Source organism: Chionomys nivalis, chromosome 7 (assembly GCF_950005125.1).
Source record: "Chionomys nivalis chromosome 7, mChiNiv1.1, whole genome shotgun sequence".
Classification (NCBI taxonomy): domain Eukaryota; kingdom Metazoa; phylum Chordata; class Mammalia; order Rodentia; family Cricetidae; genus Chionomys; species Chionomys nivalis.
Window position 1 is genome coordinate 87,154,551 of NC_080092.1, and position 17,445 is coordinate 87,171,995.

Below are 17,445 nucleotides of genomic sequence, written 5' to 3' on the forward strand. Positions count from 1 at the left end.
AAAAATACACCGGCTCTCCTTGGCTTGCCACAAAACACCCATCACAGCCAGCACTAACGGATCTATAGCATGTCTGCCGTGTATGCACTGCGGGGGGTGGGGGGGTGGGGGGGGTGGTTCAGGGTGAGCAGGCAGCCATCCCAGAGGAGGAAGCCGGAGCCAGTGTCAACTGCCGATACCACAGGCTTCCAGGCCACAGCAGTTAGGTTAAATAGTCAAAGCTACAGATTCTCCAGTATTCCTTCAAAGCTGTGAATCAAAACAAGAAAAGCTCAAAAACGTCCATTCCATTTTATTTGTCAAGTTCACTTTAGCATCCTAAACTCAGGCAATCCTTTGGAGGGGCCTCTTGACCATTGCCCCAGGAAATGCTCAGCCCTGAGCTTACTGTGCTGGCTGCCAACACACCTCAGTTGCCTGATACAGAAGCTATGTGATGGGTCTTTTTCTTTTTCTAAGATCTTTGGGACCACAAATCAGATCTCTCGAAATAAAATTCACTCCCGGCTATTAAGCCTCCTAGGAACACACTCTCTATCACAGTCAAACCTTAAGACAAAGCCAAGTCGAACAAATGAGTTTGGTCTCTGGCTCAGAGCATGATCAATAGTCATTTCTGCTGGGAGTTTTAGCCTTAAAAAAAATTAATGTTCCTGCTTTACTATTAACCTCCCTGCCAGGATCGAACGACACTCACCCTATTCCTGCAGGCTTTGGTCTACCTTGGGAAATTAAAACAAAAGCAGCTCCCTTCCCCTGGGCTTCCTACTACCTTGACTTATTTTCCACTTCAAGCTCATGTCTGAACTTCACTGGGGCAGCAGCTCGCAGTCCCTGAGGACAGCTCCTCCAGGCTCCAAAGGGCAGGTGCTGGAGTTTCTGAACTCTAAAGAGGGTGTGAGGTAGATGGAAGCCTAGAGGGTACACCAAATTAGTGACTGGGTGGGTTCCTACCAATGTTTCTCCTGTCTGCCTGACCCATGATGCTCTCCAGTTGACCTGGAAGTAGATGCAAGGCACAGACATGTTCAGCATGTGATAGGTCAGGTTCACTCTTTTGTACACTCCCCCACCCCCAGTGAGTCGTTCTTGTAAATGACACCCATAAAGTCATTTTTCTGGAGGGGGGTTTCGAGACAGTTTCTCTGTGTAACAGCCTTGCTGTCCTGGAACTCGCTCTGTAGGCCAGGGTCTCTGCCTCCCCTGTGCTGGAATTAAGGGCATGCATGGAGGACACTAAAGTGGCTCCTGGGTCCAAGTGGGCAGCATTCCCACCATTTTAACAGTAACTCAGGCTTGAAGGAAATACTCAGCTGATGACTTTAGAGAAAGAGCCAGCCTGTGGTAAACGGTTGCTTCTTCCTGCTGATCCTCTTGCACAGCTTTTACCTCAGCAACATTGACAAGCGGCCTTTTCCTATTCCAATACAAACACACGCAGGAAGATACACCTCTGGCTTTTACCTACTTGGTACCATCAAGCACATGCATCTCTCCTCTCCTCTCTCCTTACCGCTCCTCCCCCTTCTCTCCTTCTCCTCACCCCTCCTCTTTCTCCTCTCCCCTCTTCCCCTTCTCTCCTCCTCTCTTCTCTCTTTACCCCTCTCTCCTCATCTCCTCCTCCGCCCCTCTTCCCCGCACCTGCTCTCCACAAGGCGTTCTTACATGGTCTACGTTATAGAAACGTCTGCAAGCTTGACCAAGCCTGCTCCAGAGGGTCTGTTTTAAAACCTGCCTATTGCTGCCTAGGTCTAGCAGACAGAGTCTTACTAGCAGCACATCATTTGCTCTCCTATTGAGCTTTCCACCATAATTAAAATGTTTCTATAGGTTTCCATGATTAGGCCCCATACAGAGTAAATCCCAGAAGGGTTTCCCTTGGGGGCCATTAGGACCCTCCTTCTTGGTTCTGCCTCCAATGCTAACTACCCACCCCATTACCTATGCCGCAAGTTTCTAGAACAAGGCAGCCCAAGCTGCTCAACCTCACATAAGTTTGTAGGCACTCAAACTCTTCTCTCAGTGCCAGTTTCCCTTACAAGTTCCTTCCTGGTCACCACCGTCATGCCAAGCCCCCTTGTTATCTGTGACTACACTTTTCCTCTATGATCTCTTCTGTGTCACTGCAATACACACCTTGAGGCCTTTTTGTTGTTTTTTCTTGTTTCTGTTTTCTTCCTTTTGTGTTTTTTGAGACAGGGTTTCTCTGTGTAGCAGCCCTGGCTGTCCTGCAACTATTTTGTAGACCAGAAAGGGCTCACGTGCCTCTGCCTCCCAAGTGCTGGGATTAAAGGCCTTTAAGGTTTTCTTAACAAGACTTGCAAGTCTTCCATTAAACAAAGGTCCTGATCTTCACGAGATCCCTCCTCTCCTCTCGGCCTAGGTACTGTACTGCTGCTCAGCATCCACAAGAGCCCTGGGTCAATCACACTGCCCTAGTCTCATTTCTGTTGCTATGACAAAATACCCTGCCCAAAAGCAGCATAGCAGAAGGGTTTCCTTGGCCTGCAATTTCACATCATGGGCTGTCATTAAGGTCAAGGCAAGAGCTTGATGTCAGGCCTGCCTCCTATTCCACACACCATTTCCTCCAGCTAACCCACATCACAATCAAAGAAGCACAGCAGAAAGCATGGAGGATGCTGCTTGCTGGCTAGCAGACGTACACTCAGCTGTGTTTCCTAGACAGCCAAGATCACCTTCCTGGGTAATACAGCCACCCACAGTGGGCTGGGCTCTCCTACCAATTAGCAATCAAGGTAACACTCCACAAGTGTGCCTGCGGAGCAGTCTGAACTAGACAATTCAACAGAGACTCTCTTCCAAAACATTTCTACCTTATCTCAAGTTGACAAAGTTAACTAAAACACTCAGTTGCCCTCCCAGCCCCAAGGGGGAGACCTCTTCTCTGGCATCTGAGGCCCTGGCCGAGTCTCTTTCTTCCATACAGATAGTATATATCATACCAATTTTCTCTTGTAAATTATAAGGCTGTGGATGAAATTTACCCACCATCTTGACCCCAAAACCTTTAATCTCCTACTCAAAACTTCAAAGTCCGGGGAAGATCCAAGTGTCTCTTGTTTCCCTGGGGCACAGACACAGAGCTGCGGGTATGAATGTAGACGCAGAGCTGTGGGGGCTGGCAGCGGGCACCCCCAGTCCATCTGAAGTGGGTCTGAGGAAGGCAAGTGGGCCTAGGTGTCCTGCCAGTCTGTACAGCTGCAGTCTCAACAGGGAGGCTCCCAAGAGCAGAAAGCCTCTCCCCTCCAGGAAGCAACCACAGTTCCTTCCCACAACTTCCTGGAGCCCTCTTTAGCACCCACCTGGCACAATGATTTAGCAGTACCAGTGGCTACCAGCAAATGCGTGCCAAAAAGATTATCCCCGCCCCCACTGGCAAAGCACTGGCTCGTGAGAGGGAAGAGAGATAACATGCGCAGCCAATCCTCTGTGAAGGACCACAGGCCACACACACAAGTCACCTACCCAGAGGTCAACTGCAGTCCCTGCTGATGACTCGCACGGCACAATGCAAGAGAAAGATGCTGCTGGAGGCTCAGTGCAGGGGCCCTCTTCAGACCAGGGCCCACCCTTAACCCAGTCCTTGCAACAAGGCAGGCCAGTGTCTCTTAAATCTAGAACAAAGGAATAGAAAGTGTGTCCTCAGAACCAGCTGCTTTCTCCAAACCTACCCGGTAGCTGCCAAGATGGATTGCTGCAGACTTCCCCTACCTCTTTCCTCCCGTTCAGTTATTCTGCCTTAAAAATTACTCAACCTCTTCAATAAGCCTAAACTTTTATTTTTATTTCTTTTATTATTTATTTATTTATTTATTTATTTATTTATTTATTTATTTATTTATTTTTGGCTTTTCAAGACAAGATTTCTCTGTAGCTTTGGAGCCTGTCCTGGAACTAGTTCTTGTAGATCAGGCTGACCTCAAACTCAGAGATCCACCTGCCTCTGCCTCCCGAGTGCTGGGATTAAAGGTGTGCGCCACCACCGCCTGGCTTAAACCCAAACTTTGAAGAACATTGCTCACGCTCAGTTTTCCCATCCTTCTTGGTATACTTGAACTCAGTCATTCGCTCACTCAGCAAGTGCTTCAGAAGCCCGGCAATGACAGATACCGGGTTAGGTCCTCAGCACATAAGAAAGCACATCAGCAAGTGTTGTAGAATATTATTATGTAACTATGTAAACACGTTACATTTGTTTATGCTGCAGAGTATTACGTTAACTGTGTAAAGGTGTGTGGCACTTGATTTGCTGCGTTTGTTTAATTATATACAGAAGTATTGCATCTGTTTCACTTTGCCTGCCTAAGGCACCTGACTGCTCTAGTAAAGCGCTGAATGGCCAATCTAGGCAGGAGAGGGATAGGCGGGGCTGGCAGGTAGAGAATGAAAGTAGGAGAAATCTAGAAAAAGAAGAGAAGAGAGTCGGAGGGAGACGCTTGGGGCCGGCTAGGCAGCCACCAGTCAGCAGACAGAGTAAGACTTACAGAAAGAAAAGCTAAAAAGCTCTGAGACAAAACAAAGATGAAGAGAAATAGGTTAACAAGAGCTAGCAAGAAACAAGCATGAGAGAAGGCGAGCGTTCATAACTAATAAGCCTCCATGCCATTTAGGAACTGGCTGGTGCCCCCCACCCTCGCCAAAAAAAAAAAAAAGCCTGGTACACCCAAGGTCTCTGCCCTCCTGAGAAGAAGGGAAAAGCAGCTGTGATGGAGGTGGGTCATCTTTCTATCTGTTGTTTCATTGGTTAAGTAATAAAGAGACTGCCTTGGCCCTTTAATAGGACAGAAAATTAGGTAGGCAGAGTAAACAGAACAGAATGCTGGGAGAAAGAAGCCGAGTCAGTGAGTCGCCATGATTCTCTCACTCCAGACAGACGCAGGTTAAGATCCTCCCTGGTAAGCCACCAGCTCGTGGTGCTACATAGAATATTAGAAATGGGTTAGATCAATATGTAAGAGCTAGCCAATAAGAGGCTAGAACTAATGGGCCAGGCAGTGTTTAAAAGAATACAGTTTTCGTATAATTATTTTGGGTAAAGCTAGCCAGGTGGCGGGATACAGCCCCGCTTCCTATTACAACACAGCTGTTTATTAAAGAATATGGTATAACAACCCTTGATGATCACTATATAAAGGGTAAGAAAAAAAGGCAAGTGAGAGGTGTGTTAAGCCCTGAAGATAATTCAGTTCCAAATGTCCAGCTCCCTTCTAGCCAGGCCTGGAAAAGTGGCCAGCACACCTAAGTAATATACCAGGAGACAGAGGCCGGGGCTGAAGAAAGCAAGAGGATTAAATCACATGTTCAGGATGTAATCTTAGCTCGTCTTTCACGTTTACACAGAGACATCACTTGGTTGTGCCAGGATTTTTTAAAATTTATTACATTTTTATCTATTCATTGTGTGGAGGTCAGAGGACAACTGATGAGAACTGGCTCTTTCCTTCCACCATGTCAGGCCTAGGGATCGAACTCAGGTCACAGACCTGACCTGCTTAGCTATCCCTGCAGCCCATGTGGGTTTTTAAAAAGACTACTTTGCTGTGTGCAGCGAACAGACTGGAAAGGAGGATTAGGAGCCGTGGCAGTCAGTGCAGGATCGTTGCAGTCTTTCAAGCAAAAGGAGCCATCTGACAGTGACGGCAGAAAAGACAGAGAAGAGGAGCGCCAAGAGCTGCAAACATCAACAGCACACAGCAAGGGAGTGGCCAAGAGCAGAGAGCAAAGAGGCCAGCCACGGGGAGAAACGCCAACGGCCCTCAGCAGAATGCCCACTGTGCAAGCCCCCCAGCTCACTAGTACACCTCCTTGGCACCTGTTTTTCAGAATGTCTACATAAATGAGGCCAGTCTCTCAGTAACTGAGACTGCCGTCCATGTTAAATGTTTATCAACCCACCATCTTACTGTGCCCTGAGGATAAAGAAGTGCCCAGACACCCTGTGCCCTCTGCGGCTGTCATTTTCCAGCCCCGCGTGTCTCCTTGGAATAGCCTCTAAATCTCACAACAGTGTACAAAACTCCCATGTGGGTTGGGGTCACCCTGCTTTATGAAGCCTTCAGATAGCCTTTCCTGGTCTCTCCACCTCTCAGGACATAGAGAACCAGCAGCTCAAGGATTCAGGGCTCATTTCCTAAGACCCTAGGTTCAGGAGACACCACAGTATCAAATCCAACTTTTCTGAGTCTCTGAGACCACCCACCCGGTAGTTCTCCCTTCCACCACAGTCACTGCACTGAGCTCGGGAATAACATGTAATATACATGCTACATTTGCTGTTCCCATCAGTTATGCTGGGGGCTGGGGAGACGGCTCAGCCATTAAAAGCTAGACTCCCTACCAAAAATAATTAGTCGTGCGGGCTCTAGCTTAATACCATGGCTGGTGTTCCTGGTTTTGACGTTTCTGTGGAGTTGAGGACTAAACTCTGCTCCTTACATGGGTAAACACAGTCCCAGCTAAGACTGGGGCTCGCACTGTCTAATATGACCACATACAACTATTTAAACTATTTAAAGTGGACCACTAGAGATCCCAGACCCAGATGTCTAACTTTACAGACGGATGGTGGCCCGTAAGGGCACTGCTACAGAGTTATCTGCATGATAAATTTGAACTGCTCCTTTAAAAATAAAAAACAAAAACAGAAGTTTATCATTTATAATTCAATATGTGGACCAGGCTGGCCTCAAATTCACAGAGATCCTCCTCTGTCCTGGCCTCCTGAGTGCTCATTCTATAGGAATACACCACCACATCCATCTATTCTCTCTTTCTTTTAAAATTTTTATTTATTTATATTTTGTGTGTATAAGTGTTTTGTTTGCATGTATCTGCACCATTTGCATGTCTAGTACTGGCAGAAGCTAGAAGAGGGTTTTGGATCCTCTGGAACTGGAGTTACAGACGGTTGTAAGCCACCTGTTAGTACTGGGATCCGAACCCAGGTCCTCTGCAACAGCACCTGCTCTTAACCACAGAGCTATCAGCCCTTTCTCCAAAGATTTCTAAGACGCTTTCATTCTGGGTGGTGAATTTCAGCACCAGGCACACAGGACATTTCTTCTCTTCGATCACACCTATCACATGAGTTTTCGGCTCAAAGACGCACACATAAAGTGACAGGAAAGTCACCAAGACACTGCAGTGTGAAACCATCCGAGAGAGGGAGGACAATGTTGTCCTCGAGTCCCAACACCGGGGACACGGTGGCAGGAGCAGCACAAGTCCAAGCCTTGTTTAGCTATCTACAGAATTCAAGGGTCGCTTACTAGGCTTAATTAAGCTGGGTGGTGGTGGTGGTGGTGGTGGTGCAGGTGGATCTCTGTGAGTTCAAGGCCAATCTGGTCAGCAGAGTGAATTTCAAGCTATCCAGGGCTATATAGCAAAACCCTAACTCAAAAAAGACCAAAACAAACAAAATCTTATTTCAAAGGGGAAAAAGATTATCAAAATGTTGCTAATTGCTGAAGCTGCATGATGAGTGCACAGGTTCTAGTATGTTATCTTTTACACAGTGTATTTAATTGTTTTCAAGCTAAAAGACTTTAAAAGTGAATTCAATGATATACAAATTTGGTAATAATTAACTTTCTAGGAAAACAAACTATCATGTATGGTTGGGTTTACAGCATTTTTTTACTGACCATACAAATCAAAGACCCAAAGCAGTGGATCCTCATGACCCTACGGTACAGCTGTCCTTATGAATGCCAAAACATGACACCAAGTCTTACTAGAGAGGGGGCTCAGACAGGTACCACACACAGCAACATCTGATCACCTAATAATAAAGCCACTGGTTTCTGATGCCTCTTAAGGGGGAAAAAAAAAAGACAGCAAAACAAAACTACTTCCCACATCCAAATACTAAAGCAGACACTAGGCCAGAAGACTCGGAGGCAATAGTCTGATGCCTGGGTTCAACGTCCAAGATCCACATGATGGGAAGGGAAAACCAACTCCCAAAAGTTGTCTTCTGACCTCCACACGTCGACTCTGGCACACACACACACAAATGTAATTTTTTTTTTAAATCAGACACTAGCACCACCATCCAGTTTAGCTGGCTCCATACCAAGCAGCGGGCTGAAGCAGGGTCTCCTGCAGGCAGGGCAGGCTCTCCCCAGAAGCAGGCGCACTGCAGAAATCCACCAGAGCTGCCTGAGCAAACCTCAGAAGACCTGCACAGCAACCTTCCTGCACCTTTTACCTGTACCTTGTCTGGGTCAAGTTTCCCACTGCTGAGTCAGCAAATTCACTGCTCTTAGTGCTCATGCCAGAAATGGCCCTCAGGGCTCACTCAATCCTCCCAAGTACAGGCAGCCCAAAAGGTTAAGATACATCCCAAGGCCTCTCAAGAGCTGCCTGACTCCTGAGGGCCCTCTGCTCTGTCCCAAGCTAGGCACACTCAGGCTACGCTGGCCGCCATATGTCTCTGCCCCTGGTCAGCATGATCACACTGCCCACCCACCACTCCCTCTCCGCAGTACTCCTCCTCTCTTTCCCAGCGCCCCGCTCGTCCCCTTCGGAGAGATCTTATGCTCCCTATGGTTTTGTGTGTCTCATACGCCCAGGGCATCTGTCAGCTGTCTATTGTCTAGACCACAGAAGGTGCCACGGGCAGGTGGGGACCACATCTGTTTTGCTCCTCGTCAGATTCCCAAGGCCAAGCACAGAGCTTGGGACCAGGAAAAATTCAAATGCTTGGTGACTGACAACCACTGCTCAGTCGGTCTTTTCAGTAGGACATTTTTTAAATTCTCTACTTTAAACCCAAATAATAAATATTAACATTTTTAGGAATACTGCTTAAAAGACAGCATTGGGTGTTAAGAAAGGCATAAGAACTGGGCAAAAGTCGGACAGTGATGGCACACACCTTTATTCCCAGGACTCAGGAGGCAGGAGGTGAGTTCAAGGCCATACTGGTATGCAGAACAAGTTCCAGAACAGAAAGGGCCACACACAGAAAGGGTCTGTCAAAAAAAAAAAAAAAAAAAAAAGAAGAAGAAGAAAGTAAACCAGCTTATGCAAGCTTTGAATAGCAAAGGAGAAACAACACTCTTCTAAAATGGATATTGTGATTCTAACAGACCACTTGAAGATACCAACAGTGGTGTTTGGCCCTGTTTATAAGCTTAGAACTGAAGCCAGCTCCTCACCCTATGCCATCCTCAACTGTGAGGGTAAGCTAAGGAGGTGCCCGGTGTCTCAGTGTAATAATTTCATAGGAAAAAGCTCTCAGAACCAACATTTAGGCATATCCAGCAGACAGAGGTTAATTCGTTGCTTCAAAGCTGTTGTAGTAAGAGCGGCGGGGCTGCGTCCCCGGCACCCGGCCGCCCGCATGGCTTATTTTCCAAAATAATTACACGGAAACTGTATTCTTTTGAACATTGTCTAGCCCATTATTTTTAGCCTCTTATTGGCTAGCTCTTGCATATTGATCTAACCCATTTTTAATATTTTGTGTAGTACCACGAGCTGGCTTACCAGGAAAGATCTTAACCTGCATCTGTCTGGAATGGGAGAATCATGGCGACTCCCTGACTCGGCTTCTTTCTCCCAGCATTCTGTTCTGTCTACTCCGCCTACCTAATTTTCTGTCCTATTAAAGGGCTAAGGCAGTTTCTTTATTTAACCAATGAAATTAACTCTTCCATCATTTCCCCTTTTTCTGTTTAAACAAAAAAGAAAGGCTTTCACTTTAATATAATAAGATTACATATAACAAAACAGTTGTCAAGCAAGAATTACAGTTACAATATTTATATCTATCTTTTATCATAACTAAGGAAAACTATAACTATCTATCCATTCTTCAACTCCATCAAAGACTCCAGAGGATATAATATTACCTAAGTAAACAAGAAATCCAAAACTCTAGAAATGAAAGAGACATCTCACTGCCTGGACAGTCACCCAAAGTTTTTTTGTACTGTTGGGGCATCCATCTTCAGCCTTTAGGCCCATAGTATCCAACAGACATTTTCATCAAGCAGGAAATTCCAAAGACAGTTCAGTCACTTTTTGCTGTGTCCTGCAGAATGTCTCGCAGACTCTTTTATGAGTCAGGAACCCCAAAAAACCATCTCACCTTTAGGCAAGTTCAGCAGTCCTCTTTCTGCGGGTTCTCTGAGTCCAGTTTATGCAACAGCCCAGGCAAGAGAAGTTTCTTGCCCAAATGGCTATCAAACTCCTTAAGGAGCCTCTTTGGTGCCCATCTTCCTCTTGAAGTAGATTGGTGCTGCCAGGAGCAGACGTGTCTCATTATCATGAAAAGCCCTAAGTTATTAAAACATTAAATGCCATATTCTGCAGTCTTTGAAAGATATGAAGAATGCCTATCTAGCTGAAATATATCTATGCACATCTAGAAAATCTAACTAACATGACTAAAAGCTTGACAATTATCGATGATTATCCATTAACAACCTATATACATTACATTTTTAAATGAACTATACAATCACAATACCTTAATCAAGATTAGAAATATGCATATACATATAACAAAATTGACCTTCAAATCCACACCAATGCAAATTATTCATATCTATATCATATCCCCCTTAAATGTAAAAGAACATTTATAAACAATATTTGGGAACATGGGCGCAGGGGGCCAAAATGTGGCGGCGTAAATGAATGTAGACAGATTATATAGATATATACAGCTTTAATAAGGAAATAGACTTACAGGACCACAGGTTTCCGCGGAGTACAGGAAAAGCGCAGCAAAAGAAAAGGGCTGCTGGGATCACGCCCGGCAGATTTATCCGTAAACATTAGCCAGAAGCGAACACGCCCCCAATGGGTGGGGCTATATCCCTACACAAAGCCCACCTGGGTCTCCCATCCTGTGAGATTCCACAGGAGAGGTCGTGTTCTTCTCTGAGTAGCCCCATTTATGCTCACAGTGACCTGCCACCAGCTTTGTTCCCCAAAGAAAACCCTTCAAGGACTTAAAACTCTCCTCTCACTCCGTAGGAGTGAGTTATCATTAGGCTTAACCAAGTCACTCAGATTTGAACAGATACAGACCAGAAAGCTCTGACCTCAAAGGGGAGGAGCTCCCAGGGTGCATGGCTTGAAAGGGTTTCAGAACAGGTGAGCCATACATGACCATAACCACAGAACTCATGCTAGGAGCAACACAAGCCTGAGCTCTGATCTCTGCTGTAAGCTTTTGACCTTGTCCTGTGATCTTGGTATCATTATTTAACCTCTTTGAACCTCAGTTTTCTCATTGCCAGGCTTGGTGACCTACATCTTTAATCCCAGTATTCAGAAAGCAGAGGCAGGAGGATCTCTCTGAGTTCAAAGACAGCCTGATCTATGTAACTAAATCCAGGACAGCCAGGACTACATTGAGAAGCCCTGTCTCACAACCCCTCACAAACAACAAAAAACAAAAATAAACAAACAATCCCAGAATGTTCTGAAGTTTGAACCAGGTACAAGTTTAGACCTTGGCCACTGCAATTCTCCATAAATAATAACCAGTCCCATTATTATTGATTGTTCATTGTTTCCTACTTTTCTTTCTGAGACCAGGGCTCACTATGTAGCCTTGGCTATACTGGAACTGGCTATGTAGACCAGGCTGGCCTCAAACTCATCTGTCTGCTTCTGCCTCCCAACTGCTGTTTTCTACTTTTCAAAACACTGTCACAAATATCCAAGTAAGACTCTGAAAGTCTTGACTGAGACTCTCAAATGACAGGACAGGCCCGTCATCCCAGCTACTCTAGAAACAAAAGCAAAATCAAGGCCAGCCTGGGCTTTGACGCAAACCCTTATCTCCAAAACAAAAAGTTCTGAATGAAGTAATTCCTATCAACCACTGAATACCTCAGCTCCTTGGGTTCATAAGCTCATGTACTCTGAGACTGTATTGGGGCTGCAGGCAAGGGGACAAGTAATTAAGTCCTCAATTTGTGAGAGATTTTGCCACTTAGTGAGTTGGTAAAGATGTCCCTAGGAATGCAGGAATAACAGGTGATATTGCCAGGCCTCTAGGTGCCAAGTGCAGGGTTCTGTTCATGTCATCTAGTGCCACTCAAGAGCTTCTCCACACCCATGCCTTCTAGCATCCCCCTCAGGAGCAGTCTCATTTCACGGTACACCATCAGCACCATAAGGAGTCTGGAAAGGAACAACACACTATCTCGAATATAACCTTGAGTCCTTGGGAAGAATACATACATCAGTATGGGGTTCCAGTCTTTTTACATCGATCTTTATTTTTAACTGGGGGATTTAAAGTGACAAAGAACTTAATGAATAGACAGGACAAAGGGAGCTGACTGACCATGGCTCATTAGTTCTTGAAATTAATGTTTCTCATGGGGACAACAGTTAGCTAAAGGACAGCACACCAGACAAACTGGAAGCCATTCCCCAAGCCCATGAGCCCAGTTCATTAATTATCTACTACCAGGGCTCCAAGTGGATGCTCCAAAGCTTTACCCCAGAGCCACCTACCTTAACTGTCCACCCTGCCATTTGAGAGCATCAACTATTATGAGGGCTCACTATGTATGCCACGCACATGAGTGACCTCATTTAACCCTCCTCATAAGTTCCTGTAAATACTATAATACTCTACCATCATCCATTGAGTGCAAGACACGCCAGTACTTCATACAGCAAAACACATTTCATGTGCCACTGTAAGACTCCACAAGTCTTTAGACAGATGCTATTAGGAATGAGAAGACAATACAGATTGCACTGTCTTGGTATTGCTACACTCTATGCAGAAGAGACTGGGTACACAAAGACAGCAATTCCCAAGGTCACAGAGCTGGTGGGGCGATGCACTGAGATGCATTTCCACAAAGCCTAACCACCTTTCCCCAGAGTCCTTAGGGTCCCCCCAAAACTGCACCCAGCAGAGAGGCAAGACCAGCTGCTGACTGTTCATGACCACAGCACAGAGTTCATTAGCTGGAGCCGAGCCTGACCTGCCACACGGACGCCACTCCAGATCAAGTCCCAGGAAAAGAACTGTGGTACAATGGGAAAAGCACATCTTGGGATTAGACAGTCCCATGTAGAAGGTCCGGCTCTGTGTCCAGTTAAGCTTGTCATCCTGGCTAAGTCATGGAACAATCCTGAGCCCCTTTCCTCCTCTGTAAAAACAGGTGATCATCTCGCCCCCAGAGGCTGCTACAGGCCAAGACTGGGCTGCCCTAGGTGGCAGAGCTAGGACTGGGAAAACCATCTGCTTTGGGATAGAATCAAAGACCCCAACATCCCCTGAGCCATCTCTCCAGTCCAAGAAAGAATTTCTTGAGGAGAAAAACAAGAAAGGAAAAAAAAAACTAGAGACACTTAGAAGATAAGGAGTATTCTTTAATGATCTTCCTAACTTATGAATAAATGAACTGACAGGAGAAAGGGAAAGAGACTCCTGACATCATATTTATAGTTCTTGTCATCCAGGTATTTCACCTGTTTCATTAGAGTTACTCCAGGATAAAAATGTCCTGTTATTTTTATGTTATGTTTTGTTATTTGTGGCTATTGTTAAGGGTGATATTTTTCTGATTTCTTTATCAATTAATTTATCACCTGAGGGCTACTGATTTACTTTGAGATAATCTTGTATCCTGCTACATTTATGAAGGTGTTTATGACTTGTAGGAGTTCCCATGTAAAATTTTTGGAGTCAGTAATGTATACTGTCATATCATCAGCAAATAAGGAAAGTTTGACTTCTTCTCTTCCAATCTGTATCACTTTGATCTTCTTGTTTTTTTTTTTTTTTTTTTTTTTTTTTTTTTTTTTTTTTTAAGTTTTTCGAGACAGGGTTTCTCTGTGGTTTTGGAGCCTGTCCTGGAACTAGCTCTTGTAGACCAGGCTGGTCTCGAACTCACAGAGATCCGCCTGCCTCTGCCTCCCGAGTGCTGGGATTAAAGGCGTGCGCCACCACCGCCCGGCCAACTTTGATCTTCTTTTGTTGTCTTAAATAACACAGAGTACAAAAAAATAAAAAAAAAAAAAGGACACTAGTTAACAAACACAAGGGTGAGTATAATTTTATACTGCACTGCACTGATCCTTCTGCCTCTACTGCCCAAGTACTAGGATTCCAGGCTTGCACCACCACACCCAGCAGCACAGTTGATTAAAAAAGTAACAGTAGGCCAGGCGGTGGTGGCGCACACCTTTAATCCCAGCACTCGGGAGGCAGAGGCAGGCGGATCTCTGTGAGTTCGAGGCCAGCCTGGTCTACAAGAGCTAGTTCCAGGACAGGCTCCAAAGCTACAGACAAACCCTGTCTCGAAAAACAACAACAAAAAAAAAACCAAACAAACAAAAAAAAAGTTATCAAGTAGATACGTTTTGGACTCTAGACAATGTCTCTGTTCATAACATTCTACAGTTATTCTATCTCAAAGTGTAATCAAGCTGGGATGTGGCTCAGTTGATAGCGGACTTCATGCACGAAGCTTTGGCTTTGATTCCCAGAACCATATATATAAACCTGGTGTGGTAGTGCAGGCTTGAGACGGCAGACGGATCAGAAGTTCAATGTCATCCTCAGCTAGGTAACAAGTTTGAGGCCAGCCAGCCTAGGATACAGGAGCTCGTCTCTCAAAACACACACATACAAACACACATGCATACACACACGCATACCTCACAGCCTAACCTTTGCTGCTTTTCCTGGAAGCATCCTAAGAACATAATCTCTAATAACATACAAGAGTATGTCTAGCATATGCTATATCTCTCAACTCTCAAAACTCAGCCCAAACCACTCTTTTGTTTTGTTTGTTTGTAGTTTTTCAAGACAGGGCTTCTCTAAGTAGCTTTGGTTGTCCTGGAACTCACTCTGTAGACCAGGCTGGCCTCAAACTCACTGAAACCTGCCTGCCTCTGCCTACTGCCTACCCAGTGGGATTAAAGGTGTGTGTGTGTGTGTGTGTGTGTGTGTGTGTGTGCCACCACAACCTGGCTCCAAACCATAATTTTTTGTTTGTTTGTTTTTCGAGACAAGGTTTCTCTGTAGCTTTGTTGCCTGTCCTGGAACTAGCTCTGGTAGACCAAGCTGGCCTTGAACTCACAGAGATCCACCTGCCTCTGCCTCTGCCTCTCAAGTGCTGGGATTAAAGCCGTGCACCACCACCGCCTGGCCTCCAAACCATTTTTTTAACTTGTCCTTCCCCCTCATCTGTCCTTGGACTACCTGTCAGTGAACTTCACAACCGCCAGTGCTCTGGTCTGAGTCGCCTGGCTCATCCCCTCTCCCGAAGACAAACAAACGTGTGGGACCACAGTACTCCAGAGCCCTCCACTACCCCTCTCCAAGTCTTCCTGCCCACTCCCGGAGGAGCTCAGGGAGCAAAAACACCAACAAAACTCTGCCTCCATCCTCTCTCTCAGCCTCAAGAGGGTTACTTGCTTTGAAGACTCTGAAAAGGTACTGAAATCCTTTAAAGATTGGGGAAAGCTAACAAAAACGGCGGTTTCACCGGACCACTACAAGATAAGCTTTCCCTGCATGTCACCCTAATACGGAAACTCAGAAACTCAAACCCAGACCCTTCTAACTCCCTTCCCCAAGGGTCAAAGATCACCTGTCCCTCCGTTCTTCCTTATTATTCGCCACATATAAGTCACTGTTTCTCTTCGAGTTTAGTCTGGCTCTTGAGACCTCTGCTCTATAGCCTTTGGGGAGAATAATCAAAACATTAGAAAGACTATTCCTCTCAATTGAGCTTTGGGCAATGGGGTCAAGACATTTAGACCTCACACGTGAACAAGGCACCTGTGTCCTCAAGGATCCCACACTTTTCTTTCAACTCTAAAAGTACGTCCTCCCTGCACAGGATCTATGAAATCTAATGACAAAGTGCTCCTTAGTTCTAGGGAGGAAAAAAAAAGAGCGAGGGTGTTTAACAGACTTTGCCCTTAAATTTGATGCCGTGTAACCATAACAACTGATGGTTTAGGTAACGATCAACCCACTGAGGGGCTAAGTTTTCCAAAAAATCGTTCTCAGTGGGGGAAAAACTCCCCTGCACTAGCTCCCGCGCGGAGTAGGCGCTCCGGAGAGGCGTGTGGTGCAATGGAGCCGGCGGTTCCCGTCCCCGCTAGGGTCCCTGTCCCCGCTACGGTCCCCCCGGGTCTCCGCCATCATCATCCCCGCGCTCCCAGCGGGGCAGTTGGCGTTAGGCCTCAGCCCAATGTCACTTGTTAACCTTCCGATCTCCCCGGGTTTCAGTGCGCCGCCGCCTCCCTTCTAAAGCACACAAATCACCCCTCGGTCCCCAGCGGCCACCAGGAGTTGCAGAAAAACAAGCGAGGCGCCGACACAGCCGCTGACAGATTCGCGCAAAAGTAACCGCGCTTCTCCACTCCCAAGCTTCTCCCACGGTGGCCGAGGGGGCGACGAGAAGCCGAGGCCCCACGCACAGAAGTGACAAGTGTTTTCCTTCAGCGAGCGTGTGGACGCTGCTTCCCGGGACCTACACCGAGCCGGGGGACGCCGGACTGGAACCCGCAGGCTGCACCTCCGGCCCCGGGGCCACCCCGCCCCGCCCCGCCCCGCCCGGCCACCAAGCAGGGAAGGGATCTCCCAGGGCCACCCGTGCCGGCGCCCCGAGCCCCGGCAGCGTGGAAAGGGGCTGAGCCGAGCCCCGCTGCGCCAACGGCTGCGGGAGCCCGCGGGTGCCCCGACGCTGGGCCACCTCAGCCCAGGGCCTGCTCCGCCCGACCGACGCTCCCTGCGCCGCCCCACCTGGCCCCGGGCGCGCTCACCCTGGATCCGCTGGCTGCCTCATCCTACTGCGCCGGCGCCCGTGCTCTGCGGCCGCCTCTGCTCCGGCTCCCGCACGGGCTCTGGCAGGGGCCGCCGTGCTGCCGCCCGCCCGCCCCCGGGCACCGGCCGCCCCGCCCCGTCGGCGGACCCGCCCCGCGGCCGCGGCCCCCACCACCAACCACAGGGAGCAGGGGGCGGAGCCAACCGCGCGCCAGACACGACCAATCCAGCCGGTGCCTTGCGCCTGCGAGAGGCCGCGGGGATCGGCCGGCGATTGGTCAGGGCTGTTAAAGGAGCTGTGGTGCGGCGGACTGGAAGAGAAGGGGCAGCCCCCAGGTACAGCGAATTACCTGGCTGAGTCCCAGTGGGAGGAGCAAGAGTTTCTCTCTCCCAGTGAGGCTGAGGCGCTTACCCCAGTTTTTTATATTTCTTAATTTCCTCTTCCTGCAATTTAGCAACAAGTACCTCCAACAAGGAGGGAAATCGAGGTTACAAAAATCTGGGGATTTCTGACTTGTCAGATTCTTACGAATTGGGGTTTTAGGAGGTAATCGGACACAAATCACCCAACCAGTTCCAGAAACTTAATTAAAAAGGCAATTTCCGCGCTCCTCCTCCTCCACACCTGACCGGATCAACCAATCCCA

The 17,445-nt window shown here is 47.3% G+C and overlaps 1 protein-coding gene across 5 annotated transcripts in view; it reads right to left on the reverse strand.

Moving 5' to 3' along the window:
• The window catches only part of Tex2 (testis expressed 2), a 117,366-nt gene extending 100,432 nt beyond the window's left edge, over positions 1-16,934 (reverse strand). For 3 of the 5 annotated variants that reach the window (XM_057775743.1, XM_057775742.1, XM_057775739.1), the window contains exons 1-2: positions 16,798-16,918; positions 3,490-3,638 (exon numbers count right to left, since the gene is read on the reverse strand). The gene's annotated coding sequence lies outside the window, so the exon portion shown is untranslated. Of the gene's footprint in view, positions 1-3,489; positions 3,639-8,902; positions 8,935-16,797 lie in introns of those variants that run through there. The other 2 variants (XM_057775740.1, XM_057775741.1) reach the window with 2 other exon arrangements.
• Between the last annotated feature and the right edge of the window lie 511 nt (positions 16,935-17,445).